We start from the raw sequence: 18,951 nt of genomic DNA, 5'->3' as shown, positions 1-18,951 counted from the left end.
TAATGACATTAATAAATCAGTGATGATGACCTGAAGTTAACAAATTAATGATTCTAATAAATCAGTGATGATGACCTGAGGTTAACATATTAATGACATTAATAAATCAGTGATGATGATCTGAAGTTAACAAATTAATGATTCTAATAAATCAGTGATGATGACCTGAGGTTAACATATTAATGACATTAGTAAATCAGTGATGATGACCTGAGTTTAACAAATTAATGATATTAATAAATCAGCGATTATGACCTGAGGTTAACATATTAATGCTATTAATAAATCAGCTATGATGACCTAAGCTTAACGTATAATGAAATTAATAAATCAGTGATGATGACCTGAGGTTAACAAATTATTGATATTAATAAATCAGCGATGATGACCTGAGGCTAACTTATTAATGATATTATTAAATCAGCGATGATGACCTGAGGCTAACATATTAATGATATTAATAAATCAGTGATGATGACCTGAGGTTAACATATTAAGTTAATGATATTAATAAATCAGTGATGATGACCTGAGGTTAGCGTATTTAAGTTAATTGTATTAATAAATCAGTGATGATGACCTGAGGATAACATATTAATAAATCAGTGATGATGACCTGAGGTTAACCTATTAGTGACATTAATAAATCAGTGATGATGACCTGAGGTTAACAAATTAATGATGTTAATAAATCAGCGATGATGACCTGAGGATAACATATTAATAAATCAGCGATGATGACCAGAGGTTAACGTATTAATGAAATTAATAAATCAGTGATGATGACCTCAGGTTAACAAATTAATGATATTAATAAATAAGTGATGATGACCTGAGGTTAACATATTAATGACATTAATTAATCAGCGATGATGACCTGAGATTAACATATTAATGATATTAATAAATCAGTGATGATGACCTGAGGTCAACATATTAATGACATTAATAAATCAGTGATGATGACCTGAGGTTAACGTATTAAGTGAATGATATTAATAAATCAGTGATGATTACCTGAGGTTAACATATTAAGTTAATGATATTAATAAGTCAGCGATGATGACCTGAGGTTAGCTTATTTATGTTAATGGTATTAATAAATCAGTGATGATGACCTGAGGATAACATATACATAAATCAGCGATGATGACCTGAGGTTAACGTATTAATGAAATTAATAAATCAGTGATGATGACCTGAGGTTAAAATATTAATGATTTTAAAAATAAACGATGATGGCCTGAGGTTAACATATTAATGATATTAATAAATCAGTGATGATGACCTAAGGTCAACATATTATTGACATTAATAAATCGGCTATGATGACCTGAGGTTAACATATTAATGATATTAATAAATCAGTGATGATGACCTGAGGTTAGCGTATTTAAGTTAATAGTATCAATAAATCACTGACGATGACCTGAGGATAACATATTAATGAATCAGCAATGATGACCTGAGGTTAACGTATTAATGATAATAATAAATAAGGGATGATGACCTGAGGCTAACATATTATTGATAATCATAAATCAGTGATGATGACCAGAGGTTAACGTATTAATGATATTAATAAATAAGCGATGATGACCTGAGGTTAACATATTAATGATATTAATTGATCAGTGATGATGACCTGAGGTTAACGTATTAAGCTAATGATATTAATAAATCAGTGATGATGACCTGAGCACAACATATTAATAAATCAGCGATGATGACCTGAGGTTAAAGTAATGATTATAATAAATCAGCTATGATGACCTGAGGTTAACTTATTAATTATATAAATAAATCAGTGATAATGACCTGAGGTTAACGTATTACTGATATGAATAAATCAGTGTTGTTTACCTGAGGTTAACAAATTAATGATATTAATAAATCAGCGATGATGACCTGAGGTTAACATATTAATACTATTAATGAATCAGCTATGATGACCTGAGTTTAACATAATAATGATATTAAAAAATTAGAGATGATGGCCTGAGGTTAGTGTATTTAAGTTAATGGTATCAATAAATCAATGACGATGACCTGAGGATAACATATTCTTAAATCAGTGATGATGACCTGAGGTTAACGTATTAATGATATTAATAAATAAGCAATGATGGCCTTAGGTTAACATATTAATATTATTAATAAATCAGGGATGATGACCTGAGGTTAACGTATCAATGCTATTAATACATCAGTGATGACCTGAGGTTAATGTATTATTGATATTATTATATCAGTGACGATGGCCTGAGGTAAATATTAATGTTATGTAGTGATAAATCAGCAATGATGACCTAAGGTTAACATATTAACCTTAATGTTATTAATAAATCAGTGTTGACCTGAGGTTAACGTATTAATGATATTAATAAATCAGTGGTGATGATCTGAGGTTAACATATTAATGATATTAATAAATCAGCTATGATGACCTGAGGTTAACATATTAATGATATTAATAAATCAGCTATGATGACCTGAGGTTAACATCTTAATGATATTAATAAATCAGTGATGATGACCTGAGGTTATTGTATGACTGATATGAATAAATCAGTGATGATGACCTGAGGTTAACAAATTAATGATATTAATAAATTAGAGATGATGGCCTGAGGTTAGCGTATTTAAGTTAATGGTATCAATAAATCAATGACGATGACCTGTGGATAACATATTCTTAAATTAGCGATGATGACCTGAGGTTAACGTATTAATGATATTAATAAATAAGCAATGATGGCCTTAGGGTTACATATTAATATTATTAATAAATCAGCGATGATGACCTGAGGTTAACGTATTAATGATATTAATACATCAGTGATGACCTGAGGTTAATGTATTAATGATATTAATAAATCAGTGATGATGACCTGAGGTTAACAAATAATGATATTAGTAAATCAGCGATGATGACCTGAGGTTAACATATGAATGATATTAATAAATCTGTGATGTTGACCTGAGGTTAACATATTAATAAATCAGTGATGATGACCTAAGGTTAACATATGAATGATATTAATAAATCAGCGATGATGACCCGAGGTTAACATATTATTGATATTAATAAATCAGCGATGATAACCTGAGGTTAACATATTAATCAATCAGCGATGATGACCTGAGGTTAACATAATAACGTTAATGATATTAATAAATCAGCGATGATGAACTGAGGTTAACGTATTAATGATATTATTATATCAGTGACGATGGCCTAAGGTAAATATTAATGTTATGTAGTAATAAATTAGCAATGATGACCTGAGGTTAACATATTAATGATATTAATAAATCAGTGATGATGACCTGAGGTTAATGTATTAATGATATTAATAAATTAGCTATGATGACCTGAGGTTATGGTATTAATGATATTAATAAATCAGCGATGATGACCTGAGGTTAATGTATTAATGATATTAATAAATAAGTGATGATGACCTGAGGTAAATATTAATGTTATGTAGTTATATATTAAGCAATGATGGCCTGAGGTTAACATATTAATGATTTTAATAAATCAGTGATGATGACCTGAGGTTAATGTATTAATGATATTATTATATTAGTGACGATGGCTTGAGGTAAATATTAATGTTAGGTAGTTATATATTAAGCAATGATGGCCTGAGGTTAACATATTAATGATTTTAATAAATCAGTGATGATGACCTGAGGTTAATGTATTAATGATATTATTATATTAGTGATGATGACCTGAGGTAAATATTAATGTTATGTAGTTATATATTAAGCAATGATGACCTAAGGTTAACGTATTAATGATATTAATAAATCAGTGATGATGACCTGAGGTTAACGTATTAATGATATTAATAAATAAGCGATGATGACCTGAGGTTAACCTTTTAACCTTAATGATATAAATAAATCAGCGATGATGACCTGAGGTTAAAATATTAGTGATATTAATAAATCAGCAATGATGACCTGAGGTTAACATATTAACCTTAATGATAATAATAAATCAGTGATGACCTGAGGTTAACGTACTAATGATATTAATATATCAGTGATGATGACCTAAGGTTAACATATTAATATTATTAATAATTTAGTGACGATGACCTGAGGTAAATATTAATGTTATGTAGTGATACATTAGCAATGATGACCTGAGGTTAACATATTAATGATATTAATATATCAGCGATGATGACCTGAGGTTAACATATTAATGATATCAATAAATCAGTGATGATGACCTGATGTTAACATATTAATGAAATTAATAAATCAGCGATGATAATCAGAGGTTAACCTATTAATGATAATAATAAATCAGCAATGATGACCTGAGGTTAACATGTTTAACAGAATAAATGATCAGATTAAATCGCAAGTTGAATTTTACAGCGATTCACAGTACGTTATGTTAACGTCTCTAATAACCCACTGTCTTGTGTTTAAACTAGTGCTGTTTTGTTAGTGCTGTTTGTCGTTAAATGAAATTGACATAATACATGCTAAAAACAGAACTATTAGGAAAAAATACGGTCACTAAATTATCAAGAGGCCAATTTTAATCACGTTTAATAGCTAGATTAAAATATTTAAAACATTATTGTTAGCTTGTTGTAATTGAAGCCAGAAAGTAAATAGCAGTAACGGTAGAGCAGCAACCCAATCTAACATTAGGTAACTAGGGACTAATTAGGCTAACTCAATGCAAATAAAAGTTAAATGTTGCTCGTTCGCTAAATGTTAAGGGCAAATCCATAAACACATATTAATTTTACGATCATTACTGCTTCTGTAAACTCATAGAAGAAAACCGGTGACCTTACCTTTTCACTTGTCCTCTTCACTGGTGAAAATGGCAGGTGCGTGTGCCTGTGTGCGTGTGTGCGTGTGTGTGCGCGTGCGCGCGTATGTGTGTGTTTTTTTTTTTTTTTTGAATTTGCGTTTTGGCTGACTCTGTAGAGCGCACATAATGATGACGTAATAAGTTTTGATTGGCTGATAGAGTTGTTGTCCCTGGGTCATCATAAATTATGTAGGTCTCAGGACAACTAGCACTTGAGAGGGGGGCCAAGATGGCGGAGAGATAGGAGGTGTTGCTGAAGTCTCGTCAGGAAAGCTTGAGGTTGGAGCATAAAACAACCAGTAAAGCACAAATTATTATTTATGGATAAAGATATAAACAAGACTGTTATTTAAGTTTTCACTTCGAGTTGAGTTTATGGGCAGAAGGAAAAACAAGCAAGCACAAGTTGCTACCGTGTCGTCTGAGTGAAGGATGGATCCTGATCAAAGCGAATGTACCCTGAAGCCTGCTCTTCCGGAGGATGAACAAGATTTAGTGACAGGGGGAAAATCAACGAACGAATGGTCAGCCCAAAATGAGCGATGTCCTGGCAACTCCATTGCCCGACACCCCTATAAAACCCAGTTCAAAAAAGTCAAAACGTGAACGCATGGATAGTGACAACACATCCGCTGCAATTCTGGCTGCCATTCAAGATCTTGCTGGTAAATATGACAAGATGTTTGAAAAAATTGCGCCAATTGACCAAACAACTGCCTTTACTGCAAAGCAGATTGAAAACTTGTCCTCGACCGTGCATTAACTTGTAGCTGAAGTGTCCACTCACAAGGAAGCCCTTCAGGTTGTGAACACAAGATTCTCGAGCTAAAACAGGTGAACGCAACGTTAAAAGAAGAAGTTGGAGTGTACAAACGGTACAGTTGGAGGTGGACACTGAAACTACACGGGGTACAAGAGAAAGCAGGAGAGGATGTTCGTAGGGTTGTGATCAATATCCTGAGCAAGGTGGTACCTGGTATCAGTGACAGAATAGAGGATGCAGTGGATATCGCCCATCGTCTCGGTTTGCAGAGAAAAGATGGTTCATGGAGATCCATAATTATTTTGTTTGCTCTTCGTCGCTTCCGAGATATTGTGTGGCAGTCGGCTAGAGGATGTAAATTTCTGCGTGATAACAAGCTGCGATTCAGAGGCATTGTGCCCAGAAGACAGAGTGGCAAGAGAGAAACTTTGGCCCTTGATCAAGAAGGCTAGAGAAGATGGAAAGAAGGCTTCCTTTCGTGGATCTTTTGCTCTAATTGACGAGAAGAGATATGACTATGCCGATGTTAAGTGGGAAAATACATGGGTAATTCTGCGTATTTTTCCTGCGATCAGCTTGTAGCTGAACAATAGAGGCGGTTCATATTTAGCCAGAGTTTGACTTTTCAAAGGATCTAATTCCTAGTGTGAACTATTTAATTAAAAGTTATGTTAAATGCTTGCTGTGACTGATATGCCAAGATTAAAAACGTTAATTTAGCTTAAAATTAAACTTCTGACATTTGTTTTGGCTCTGTCTAGACTATCTTTATAAAAAATTATATAAAGATCTTTAATTTTGTTGTATTAAAGATGACTATGACTAAGTCGGTTGTTGTTCCTCCCCTTGAGGTAAGGTTTCTACAGTTTCTTCCATCGTTGGTATATACATTTATTCCTTGTTTATTCATTATGGATTTCAAATTTAATTCATTTTCTGTTATATATTTGGATGTTAGAGGTATGCGAGATATGGTAAAGAGGAAAGCAATTTTTTTATTTTGTAAAAGCTGCGAAACTGATTTAATATTTCTCCAAGAAACACATTCTTGTGAGTCTGACGTAAAATTCTGGAAGAATCAATGGGGGAATTTAATTTATTGTAGCCATGGCTCCAATCACTCAGCTGGAGTTTCAATCCTTTTGCATAAATTTAAGGGTCAGGTTCTTGAGACAGCAATCTCTAACGAAGGTAGATAGATAATTATGGCACTAAAGCAATATAACTCTATATTTGTTATTTGTAACTTATATGGATATAACTCTCTTTCTGCTAACAAAATATAATTTTTTCATATTACTCAAAAAATAATTGAAATGCAAATTAAATACCCAGATTCTTTCCTAATTTTAGGCGGTGATTTTAATGAATGTTTGGATAACACATTGGACAGATTTCCTCATACAAGCAATGAAGCTCTTCATGTAAACTCTAATAACATCTTATCAATATGTTCTTCCCTCTCTCTCACAGATCCTTGGTGCTTTTTTCACCCTGACACACAAGACTTTATTTGGTCAAATAATAATTTGTCTTTAAAGTCTAGAATTGATTTCTTTTTATTATCCTCATCAGCCTTACAATTTGTTAAAGACGTAACTCATTCGTTTGCACCCCTCACTGATCACAATCAAATAATATTAAAATTAGTTTGTCATAAGGAGAATCCAAAGTTACGTGGTTATTGGAAATTTAATAATTGTCTATTAAAGGATGATGTTTTTAAAAACATTACAAAGGATTTAATTAAGAATATATTTTTAGATAAAATGCTAATTGGGAACAAGAATAAATGGGAATTGTTTTAAGTACAGGATCAGACAGATGGCAATAAAAAGAAGTAAAGAATTAAAAAGTTTAAAAAATTTAAAAATAACAGAACAGTTTAATAGAATAAATACATTACTAACAGGTAATTTGGCTCAAGAAGAAAAAAATAGAATTAAGGGAACTGCATCTACAAATTAATCAAGCCTATCTAGATATTGCAAGAGGTGCCTTTGTTAGGTCCAGGGCTAAATGGCTGGAGGAGGGAGAGGCAAACTCTAGCTATTTTTTTGCATTAGAAAAAAGGAACTGTAAAATAAATTCTTTGACTTCTCTCAATATCAGTGGTGTCAAATGCACTGCATCCCAAATTAATATCTAACTTTGTTACAGATTTTTACCAAAATATTTACACTTCTGCTTTTATCAAACACTGTAGTGATCATTTTGTAAATAAAATTAAAACTTTCGTTTCGGCTATTGATCCTGAGTTCAAAACCTTTTGTGATTCCAGTTTGACCTTAGAGGAAATTCAAGTAGCTCTTCATTCCATGAAGAAAGGCAAATCCCCGGGCAATGATGGATTAACCGTTGAGTTTTATATGCACTTTTGGGAATTAATTAAAGAGCCATTGCTTTATATGTATAATGAATGCATTGATCTAAAGGACAGGACAACATCAATGAAACAACCCAGCAAGCATTTTTTAATCTAAAAGACGTCTATTAGACGTCTAAACATAGCCCAGACGTCTAGGCTAAATCACGGCTAAATTTGGGCTGTCAGTGAAAATCTAATAGACGTCTAAGCATAGCCCAAGTTTAGACGGCTACATATATACGTCTATTAGATGGTGAAATTTGGTCTAGGCTAAATCACGGCTAAATTTGGGCTGTCAGTGAAAATCTAATAGACGTCTAAGCATAGCCCAAGTTTAGATGGCTACATATATACGTCTATTAGACAGTGAAATTTGGTCTTGGCTAAATCACGGCTAAATTTGGGCTGTCAGTGAAAATCTATTAGACGTCTAACCATAGCCCAAGATTAGACTAGACGTGATTTAGATGCCTTTTCAACGGTTACATATATACGTCTAAAAGCCGGTGAATTTTGGTCTAGGCTAAATAATGGTTAAATTTGGGCTGGCAGTGAAAATCTAATAGACGTCTAAGTACAGCCCAAGCATAAACAATTCATCAAAATTTCAGCTAATGAATGATTATGTTTGTACATTTAATAAACAACAAAAATACAAATAAACATATCAACATTTATGATCAACAGGTTCTCAAAATGCAATCCATTCAAACTAATTAAACAAAGCTTTTATTAATGAAAGCAACATTAACAATATTAAAAACATTAAACAATACAAAATAAATATATATAAAAATGTCAAAGTTATGACAAAACAAATAAGATAAAAACTATTTTTTTTTCTTGTTGAACACAGAAGATAATTTAAAGAAAGCTGAAAACCTGTAAAGAACATACCATGGAAGTACATGTTATATACCAATGGTTACAGGTATTCAGCTTTCTTCAAAATATCTTGTTCAACAGAATAAAGAAACTCAAAGGCTGTTATTTTTGCTTTATATGCACTCAAAATTATTCTTGTAGCTTAAAAACATTCTGATTAAACAACTGAAAGCATGTGGTCTGTTTTGAGGATGTTTTAGGTTTTTATCTGGACTTTAAACAAGTTGGGACCATTGCTGTCTATAGAGAATGAGAGCTCTCAGATTTCACCTGAAGTATCTTAATTTGTACTTCGAAGACAAATCCATGTTTGGTACGACACGGATAATTAAACATTTTCATTTCTGGTTAAAAAAAATCCCTTTAAGTGTACATGAACCCAAAAAGTCCATCCAATCTATATGTGACACTCAGCAGGTTCTGCAAAACTTCTACACCAACATCTGTAGGTCTGTCCCCAGGACCAGCATCCTCAGCCCAAATGATAAAGATCTCCACTGTTGTGTGTGCATTGAGGTTCAGCCACTTTCAGTCCTGCAGAAAAAGGAGAGAAAATACTGAGATGTGTTGCAAACACAGTCCTGTGACTGCGAGTTTTACCAATACATTTATGAAAGGAAGATGGAAGACACACTTACCACATATTCTTTTACAAGTCTTCATTGAGGTAGATGCACAGACTCTTCAAATGCGGTAGGTCTTCAGGACACAATCACGCTTGATGGTTACGTATTAAAACTAGAAGAAAAAAAATATCTATTAAAATAAAAAATAATTAGCCACAGGTTTACAGCTTAAAGCTTATTACTTATTTACACACTTAAATTCAATTATTTATTCACTTATTTTAACTATTTTAGTATCAATGTGTTATATTCAATGTTTCTTTCTGTCAACAGCAGTTATATGGATAATGCATAAATATTGTTTAATATTCATTCTGTGTGTTTGATGTGACTCGAAAGCTTCATCCAGCTTGGGAATGCACATGGGCAATCTGCATATAGACAGGGAAACCAGCAAATGTGGTCATAGTGTAAATGTTTTAGTCTAAAGTGTTTAAGCAACTCATACCTGCTAGACTGCTCATTTTACACAGCCACACTCAAATATCTGCGGAGGAAAATCAAATAATTACGAATATTAGAGAAGCATTATAATAATAACTATCAGCTTACTTTATACTAGATTTTACTGTGACAAATCAAAATACAGTTACTCATATTACTAAATGACATTTCCATAACATAGTAAAGTTTATTTATAAAATATAAATCAATAAAAAATCTGAAATTAACTTCACTAGATTTTCTAAAAACAGAATTAACTTGGTACTTGTGTTTAAAAGTCTCTTGTTATGAAATCACAAGCAAACATGATTTAAAAGTCAGAACTGCAGAAGTTTCATCTCATGACTGACTTTTTTATTTGACTTCATGAGGCAATTTAATTAAGACGACTCGCAATGTAGACAATAAATGCTCTTAATCACCGAACTTTGCTTAATAAGGGTTTAATTTTGCGTGTTTAAAATGTTGTAACTCTCCCTCACACCGTTTTTGTTTGTCTAAGATTTTTGGAATAAAGAGTGCCTGTCCATTGATATTAGCGTAATACTATATTAAAACTCGCACATATAATAAAAAACATTACTAAACAACATGATATTAAAGTAGATTACACTTACCTTGCAGGCCACTCGCGCTCGCAATCTAACGCGCTACAATTTTCAAACCACAACAGCTTCTTCCTCTTGATTTGTTGGTCCATTTCAGCTGAGCCGACTCGACAAATGTGCAATACCGCCATCTATCGCGTGGAGTACGGAACTGCATTGATTTTTCTTAACTGATTAGATCTGGCTTGTTTTACCGTAAGATACATGTAATGTTATTAATAAGATATATTATACCATATTCATTTTTAATTAAAAATAAAAAGGCAGTAATTCTGCAATGAATTTTTTATGTCAATTTTGCGAGGTGGGTAAAGCCCATCTAATTCAAAGCTAAATTATGGCTACAAATAGAACATGTCACGAAATTACACCTTAACACTTACTGATAATGCGTGCGTGATGCACGCATTGCACGGCCAAATACAGTGAATCAGTTTAGGCTATCAGTGGGCTATAAATAGCCGGCCGGATGACGAGCTAATTCAAGGCTACGCTCAGACTATGAAAATAGCATATATTTTTAAAAGCCCAAACACCCTATATGCGATTGACTTTCCTTACTTGAAGGAATATCATACATATCACAAGGTATTTTGCCAAAAAAAAGACAGGTAAGCAAATTTAAGGTTTTTTGGCTAGAGATGGGTTACACATAGCCAGACTAGATTGAGTCTATACTTCACCGAGAAACTGAAACTACGTCTATTACTTGCAGGAACCTCATAAACGTTATTGACTTTTATTACATGATGGAATATCATACATATCATAAGCTTTATTTAGCAAAAAACAACATACAACTAAATTTAAGGTTATTCGGGCTAAAATTGGGTTACACGTAGCCGGGCTAGATCTGGTCTATACTTCACCTAGCCGGTGAAATGACAGCTATCCCAGCAAGCAATAGCCGTCATTTCACCGGCTAGGTGAAGTATAGACCAGATCTAGCCCGGCTACGTGTAACCCAATTTTAGCCCGAATAACCTTAAATTTGGTTGCATGTTGTTTTTTTGCTAAATAAAGCTTATATATGTTTGATACTCCATCATGTAAGAAAAGTCAATAACGTTTATGAGGTTCCTGCAAGTAATAGACGTAGTTTCAGTTTCTCGGTGAAGTATAGACCCAATCTAGTCCGGCTATGTGTAACCCATCTCTAGCCCAAAAAAACTTAAATTTGATTACCTGTCTTTTTTTGGCAAAATACCTTGTGATATGTATGATATTCCTTCAAGTAAGGAAAGTCAATCGCATATAGGCTGTTTGGGCTTTTAAATATATATGCTATTTTCATAGTCTGAGCGCAGCCTTGAATTAGCTCGTCGTCCGGACGGCTATTTATAGCCCACTGATAGCCTAAACTGATTCACTGTATTTGGCCGTGCAGCGCGTGCATCACGCACGCATTATCAGTAAGTGTTAAGGTGTAATTTCGTGACATGTTCTATTTGTAGCCATAATTTAGCTTTGAATTAGATGTTCTTTACCCACCTCGCAAAATTGACATAAAAATTTATTGCAGACTTACTGCCTTTTTATTTATAATTAAAAACGAATATGGCATAATATATCTTATTTTATAATATATTACATATATCTTACGGTAAAACAAACCAGATCTAATCAGTTAAGAAAAATCAATGCAGTTCTGTACTCCACACGATAGTTGGCGGTATTGCACATTTGTCGAGTCGGCTCGGCTGAAATGGACCAACAAATCAAGAGGAAGAAGCTGTTGTGGTTTGAAAATTTGTAGCGCTTAGGATTGCGAGCGCGAGTGGCCTGCAAGGTAAGTGTAATCTGCTTTAATATCATGTTGTTTAGCAATGCTTTTTATTATATGTGCGAGTTTTATTATAGTATCACGCTAATATCAATGGACAGGCACCATTTATTCCAAAAATCTTAGACAAACAAAAACGGTGTGAGGGAGTGTTACAACATTTTAAAGACGCAAAATTAAACACTTATTAAGCAAAGTTTGGTGATTAAGAGCATTTATTGTGTATAATGCGAGTCATCTTAATTAGATTGCCTCATGAAGTCAAATAAAAAAATCAGTCATGAGATGAAACTTCTGCAGTTCTGACTTTTAAATCATGTTTGCTTGTGATTTCATAACAAGAGACTTTTAAACACAAACACCAAGTTAATTCTGTTTTTAGAAAATCTATTCAAGTTAATTTCTGATTTTTTATTGATTTATATTTTATAAATAAACTTTACTATGTTATGGAAAATGTAATTTTTTTGTAATATGAGTAACTGTATTTTGACTTGTCACTGTAAAATCTAGTATAAAGTAAGCTGATTACTATGAAGTTATTATTATTGTTATTATTATTATTATTATTATTATAATGCTTCTCTAATATTTGTAATTATTTGTTTTTTTTCCTCCACAGATATTTGAGTGTGTCCATGTAAAATGAGCAGTCTAGCAGGTATGAGTTGCTTAAACACTTTAGATTAAAACATTTACACTATGACCACATTTGCTGGTTTCCCTGTCCATATGCAGATTGCCCATGTACAGTAACAAGCTGGATGAAGCTTTCGAGTCACATCAAAGACACAGAATGAATATTAAACAATATTTATGCATTATCCATATAACTGCTGTTGACAAAGAAACATTGAATATAACACATTGATACTAAAATAGTTAAAATAAGTGAATAAATAACTGAATTTAAATGTGTAAATAAGTAATCAGCTTTAAGCTGTAAACCTGTGACTAATTATTTTTTATGTTAATAGATGTTTTTTTTCTTCTAGTTTTAATACGTTACCATCAAGTGTGATTGTGTCCTGAAGACCTACCTCATTTGAAGAGTGTGTGCATCTACCTCAATGAAGACTTAAAGGAATATGTGGTGAGTGTGTCAACCCACCCTCCTTTCAAAAATGTATTTGTAAAACTCACAGTCACAGGACTGAGTTTGGAACACATCTCAGTATTTTCTCTCCTTTTTCTGCAGGACTGAAAGTGGCAGAATCTCATCGCACACACAACAGTGGAGATCTTTATCATTTTGGCTGAGGATGCTGGTCCTGGGGACAGACCTACAGATGTTAGTGTAGAAGTTTTGAACCTGCTGAGTGTCACATATAGATTGGATGGACTTTTTGGGTTCATGTACACTTAAAGGGTTTTTTTTAACCAGAACTGAAAACGTTTAATTATCCGTGTCGTACCAAACATTGATTTGTCTTCGAAGTACAAATTAAGATACTTAAGGTGAAATCTGAGAGCTCTCATTCTCTATAGACAGCAATGGTCCCAACTTGTTTAAAGTCCAGATAAAACCTAAAACATCCTCAAAACAGACCACATGCTTTCAGTTGTTCAATCAGAATATTTTTAAGCTACAAGAATAATTTGGAGTGCATATAAAGCAAAAATAACAGCCTTTGAGTTTCTTTATTCTGTTGAACAAGATATTTTGAAGAAAGCTGAATACCTGTAACCATTGGTGTATAAACTGTACTTCCATGGTATGTTTTTTACAGGTTTTCAGCTTTCTTTAAAATATCTTCTGTGGAAAAAAGGAAAAAAGTCTTAGTTTTTATCTTATTTGTTTTGTCATAACTTTGATATATATGTATTTATTTATTTATTTATTTTGTATTGTTTAATGTTTTTAATATTGTTAATGTTGCTTTTATTAATAAAAGCTTTGTTTAATTAGTTTGAATGAATTGCATTTTTGAAAACCTGTTGATCAAATGTTGATATGTATATGTGTATTTGTGTTGTTTATTAAATGTATAAACATAATCATTCATTAGCTGAAATTTTGATGACTTGTTTATGCTTGGGCTGTACTTGGACATCTATTAGATTTTCACTGACAGCCCAAATTTAACCATTATTTAGCCTAGACCAAAATTCACCGGCTTTTAGACGTATATATGTAGCCGTTGAAAAGGCGTCTAAATCACGTCTAGTCTAATCTTGGGCTATGGTTAGACGTCTATTAGATTTTCACTGACAGCCCAAATTTAGCCGTGATTTAGCCTAGACCAAATTTCACCGTCTAATAGACGTATATATGTAGCCGTCTAAACTTGGGCTATGGTTAGACGTCTATTAGATTTTCACTGACAGCCCAAATTTAGCCGTGATTTAGCCTAGACCAAATTTCACCGTCTAATAGACGTATATATGTAGCCGTCTAAATTTGGGCTATGTCATGGATTGGTCAGGCTCTCACGACCCCCACTCACGAAGATCACCATCACCTGACTTCTAATGAGCACACAGCTGCATCACATTCACGAGCACCAGATAAAAGCACAGCACTCCAGTCGCTCATTGTCCGGGCTCGTCTCGACGAAAGCGGACAACTGAGCGACCACTCAGCGTAGTCATCCTCAGCTAAAACAAACGATTTACTTACCTGTTCTCTTTGTATTCCTCCTAGTCTTCCTGGTCCTCCCGAATCGTCCTGTCTTCCAGTCCTTCCAAGTCTGTGTCATCCTCTGTCAGCTGTATCTGGTGTGTGCTGTCCATCCTCGTGTATTCCTGTTACCCAGCCACGGAGGAAAAGACCCCAACATCATTCCTGATCCTCCTGGCTATCCTTCATGTGCTCCTTGTTGTCATTTAATAAACACCCTAACGTTTCCTTACCTCTGTCTCCTGTCCGCTTCATAACAGAAGCCCGGACCCATAACGACGACAACATGAGCACCCCCGATCACCTTCAAGAGCTGGTGGACCAGTTGAAGCGGATTCTACAGCCACCAGCTCCACTTTCCAACGCACCACCAGCACCGAGCACTTCCGCCTCCACAGTTTCTTCTTCGGCCCTTCCTTCCAGTCCCATGGCCCGACCAGCGCCCTACTCAGGCGGAGCGGGGGAGTGCAATGGTTTTCTGTTACAATGTTCCCTCATATTCGAAATGCAACCTTCTCTATATCCCACAGATAAGTCGAAGATCGCCTACATCGTATCTCTACTCTCTGGACCTGCACTTAAATGGGCTGAGACGATCTGGAACCAAGCCGGGCCGGTCATGAATTCCATCACTACCTTCACGGAGTATTTCAAAGAGGTGTTTGGACGTTCTGATGGGGAAGTAGCCGCTGGAGAGCAGCTGTATCATCTAAAGCAAGGTACTCTATCTACACAGGAATATGCTCTCCGGTTTCGCACTCTAGCAGCTGCAAGTGGATGGAATGAGAGATCGTTGTTGACCACGTACCGGCTCGGCTTGGAACCCACTCTCCGAATCCAACTGGCCACATTAGATGATACAATGGGTCTGGAGAGATTCATCCAACATTCTCTCCGATGTTCCGATCGTCTCCGTTCCTATCAACAGGACACCATCACCCCCTCGTCTGCACTCCTCCAATCGCCTGAGTCAACAGCCTCTCCAGAACCAGAACCCATGATAATAGAGTCTGGAAGACTGACATCAGCGGAACGACAGAGGAGGCTGACCCGGGGTCTGTGTCTATACTGCGGTGTCAGTGGACACACCCGTATGGAGTGTCCCCTTCGTCCCATTCGGACTTCAGTGAGTGTATTCAGTACGAATATTGAACAATGTAAACCACTTACTACCACCGTACAAATAACTACTGCCTCTATTTCTCTCCTTGTCACAGCCCTCATCGACTCCGGGTCAGCAGGGAACTTCATCTCCCAATCCCTCTGTCGTCAACTCCACCTCCGTACTGAGGCGTCCTCGCATATATACCAGATACAACCGATAACCCAGTGCACTCGATCTTCGACCCGTATCCATCGACAATGCGAAGACATCCTTCTTCAAGTGGGGTTGTTACATCAAGAGAGGATTCAATTTCTGGTTCTGGTGGGTGCAAATATGGACATCATTCTAGGGCGCCCGTGGCTGGTGAAGCACGATCCCATCATCTCTTGGGGCACAGGAGAGATAAAGAAATGGGGATCTGGATGTACACCTGCCTGTTTTCCAAATCTCCCTCTTCAAGGTCGGAACCCCATTTCTTTGTTTGCAACATCGGTCGAGAGCCCTCCTGAGAAGCAGTCTATCCACATTCCTAAGGAGTACAGCTCCTTTCATGATGTCTTCTGCCCCAAGAGAGCTTCCCAGCTACCGCCGCATCGGCCATGGGACTGCGCGATCGACCTAGTTCCAGATGCCCAGTTGCCAAGAGGTAGGATCTACCCGCTCTCGCTTCCAGAGAATCAGGCAATGGAAGATTACATAAGGGAAGCTCTGAGTCAGGGGTACATACGTCACTCAAAATCACCAGCCGCCTCAAGCTTCTTCTTTGTGGCCAAGAAGGACGGAGGGCTGCGTCCATGCATCGACTACAGGGTCCTAAATAACGGTACAGTAAAATACCGATATCCCCTTCCTCTGGTACCAGCCGCTTTGGAACAGCTCCGAGAAGCTAAAGTCTTCACTAAATTGGACCTCCGCAGCGCGTATAATCTGATAAGAATACGTGAGGGGGACCAATGGAAGACAGCATTCGTGACCCCTACTGGCCACTATGAATATGAGGTCATGCCTTACGGTCTGGTCAACGCCCCCTCCGTATTCCAAAACTTCATTCATGAAGTCCTCCGGGAGTTTCTTCACCACTGTGTAATAGTGTACATAGATGACATCCTCATTTACTCCCGGAGTGAGGCCGAACATCGCCAACACGTTGCGGAGGTCCTACACACATTGAGAGAACATCACCTCTACCTCAAAGCGGAGAAATGCTCATTCCACCAGAAGTCGATTCATTTCTTGGGATACATCATTGACCAAACCGGTATACGTATGGATGGGAAGAAAATTGAGGCTGTTCTATCCTGGTCAGAACCCACTTCCATTAAGGAGCTCCAGAGGTTTCTTGGGTTTGCTAACTTTTATAGACGGTTTATCAAGGACTACAGCAGGATTACATCACCTCTCACTAATCTCCTCAAGGGTAAACCCAAAGGACTGGAGTGGACCAAAGAAGCAGCCGCAGCCTTCCGCCTTCTTAAGAAGGAGTTCACAAGGGCCCCACTCCTGACTCATCCTGACCCAAATCTTCCTTTCGTGGTGGAAGTGGACGCATCCACCACCGGCGTCGGGGCAGTATTATCTCAACATCATGATACACCGCCCCGACTGCATCCCTGTGCCTATTTCTCTCGGAAGTTGAGCCCGGCGGAGCAGAATTACAGCATAGGAGACAGGGAGCTTCTAGCAATCAAGCTAGCCTTGGAGGAGTGGCGTCACTGGTTGGAGGGAGCCAAACATCCGTTCCAGGTGATCACAGATCACAAAAACCTCCAATACATCAAAGAGGCCAAGAGACTATGTCCACGTCAAGCCAGATGGTCACTTTTCTTCTCACGTTTTGATTTCTCCATTTCCTATCGTCCAGGACCCAAGAATCTAAGAGCAGACGCTCTCTCTCGTTTACACGAGCATCACGATCATGAAGAACTCCCAACGAAGATTCTTCCCGAACACATCTCCATTTGTCCGATCACCTGGAACGCTCCTCCAGTCGTTGCCACTCCGGAAGCCCCTGCTCCGCCGGGATGCCCTCCTCATCGGCAGTTCATACCACCTGAACACCGGGTAGATCTGATCCACTCCTTACATACCTCGCTAGGCACTGGACATCCAGGGATCAACAATACTCTCTCGCTAGTATCCCAACGATTCTGGTGGCCAAACATGGCAAGGGATGTGAGGCAATATGTTCAGGGCTGTAAGGACTGTGCCCAATCCAAGAGCCCACGTCATCTACCCGCTGGAAAGCTCCATCCCTTGCCGATTCCGAACCGTCCCTGGTCACACCTAGGAGTGGACTTTATCACTGACCTCCCTTCGTCAGAAGGTAATACCTGTATTCTAGTCATAGTAGATAGATTCTCAAAGTTTGTCAAACTAATCCCTCTGAAAGGTCTTCCCACAGCCTTTGAAACTGCCGACAATATCTTTAATCAAGTCTTCAGGTCATTTGGTATTCCAGAAGATATTGTGTCGGACAGAGGTCCACAGTTCATCTCACGTCTATGGAAAGCCTTCTTCAAGCTCCTAGGTGTGGCCGTCAGCCTCTCTTCTGGATATCATCCCCAAACCAACGGGCAGACAGAGAGGAAGATTCAGGAGGTGGGACGGTTCCTGAGGACCTTCTGCAGTGGTCACCAGAACTCCTGGAGCCAGTATTTGGGCTGGGCAGAATATGCCCAAAATTCACTGCGGCAACCCTCCACCGGACTCACGCCATTCCAGTGCGTCCTGGGCTTCCAACCACCGCTCTTTCCCTGGGATGGCGAACCATCTGATGTCCCCGCAGTGGATCACTGGTTCCGGGAGAGCGAGAGAGTCTGGGACGAGGCTCATCAACATCTGCAGAGGGCAGTCCGTCGAAGCAAGGTAACCGCCGATAGGAGAAGGTCTGAAGAACC

The 18,951-nt window shown here is 36.8% G+C and overlaps 1 long non-coding RNA gene across 1 annotated transcript; it reads left to right on the top strand.

Moving 5' to 3' along the window:
• The first annotated feature begins 12,953 nt into the window (after positions 1 to 12,953).
• LOC130219071 (uncharacterized) lies at positions 12,954 to 13,828 on the top strand. The gene is made up of 3 exons (XR_008836018.1): positions 12,954 to 12,990; positions 13,325 to 13,422; positions 13,528 to 13,828. It is a non-coding gene; the product is annotated as an uncharacterized LOC130219071 (long non-coding RNA).
• The last annotated feature ends 5,123 nt before the right edge of the window (positions 13,829 to 18,951 follow it).

This window comes from Danio aesculapii, chromosome 25 (genome assembly GCF_903798145.1).
Source record: "Danio aesculapii chromosome 25, fDanAes4.1, whole genome shotgun sequence".
Lineage (NCBI taxonomy): Eukaryota > Metazoa > Chordata > Actinopteri > Cypriniformes > Danionidae > Danio > Danio aesculapii.
Note: the sequence above shows the minus strand (reverse complement) of the source record. Positions and strands in the feature narration are given on the sequence as shown.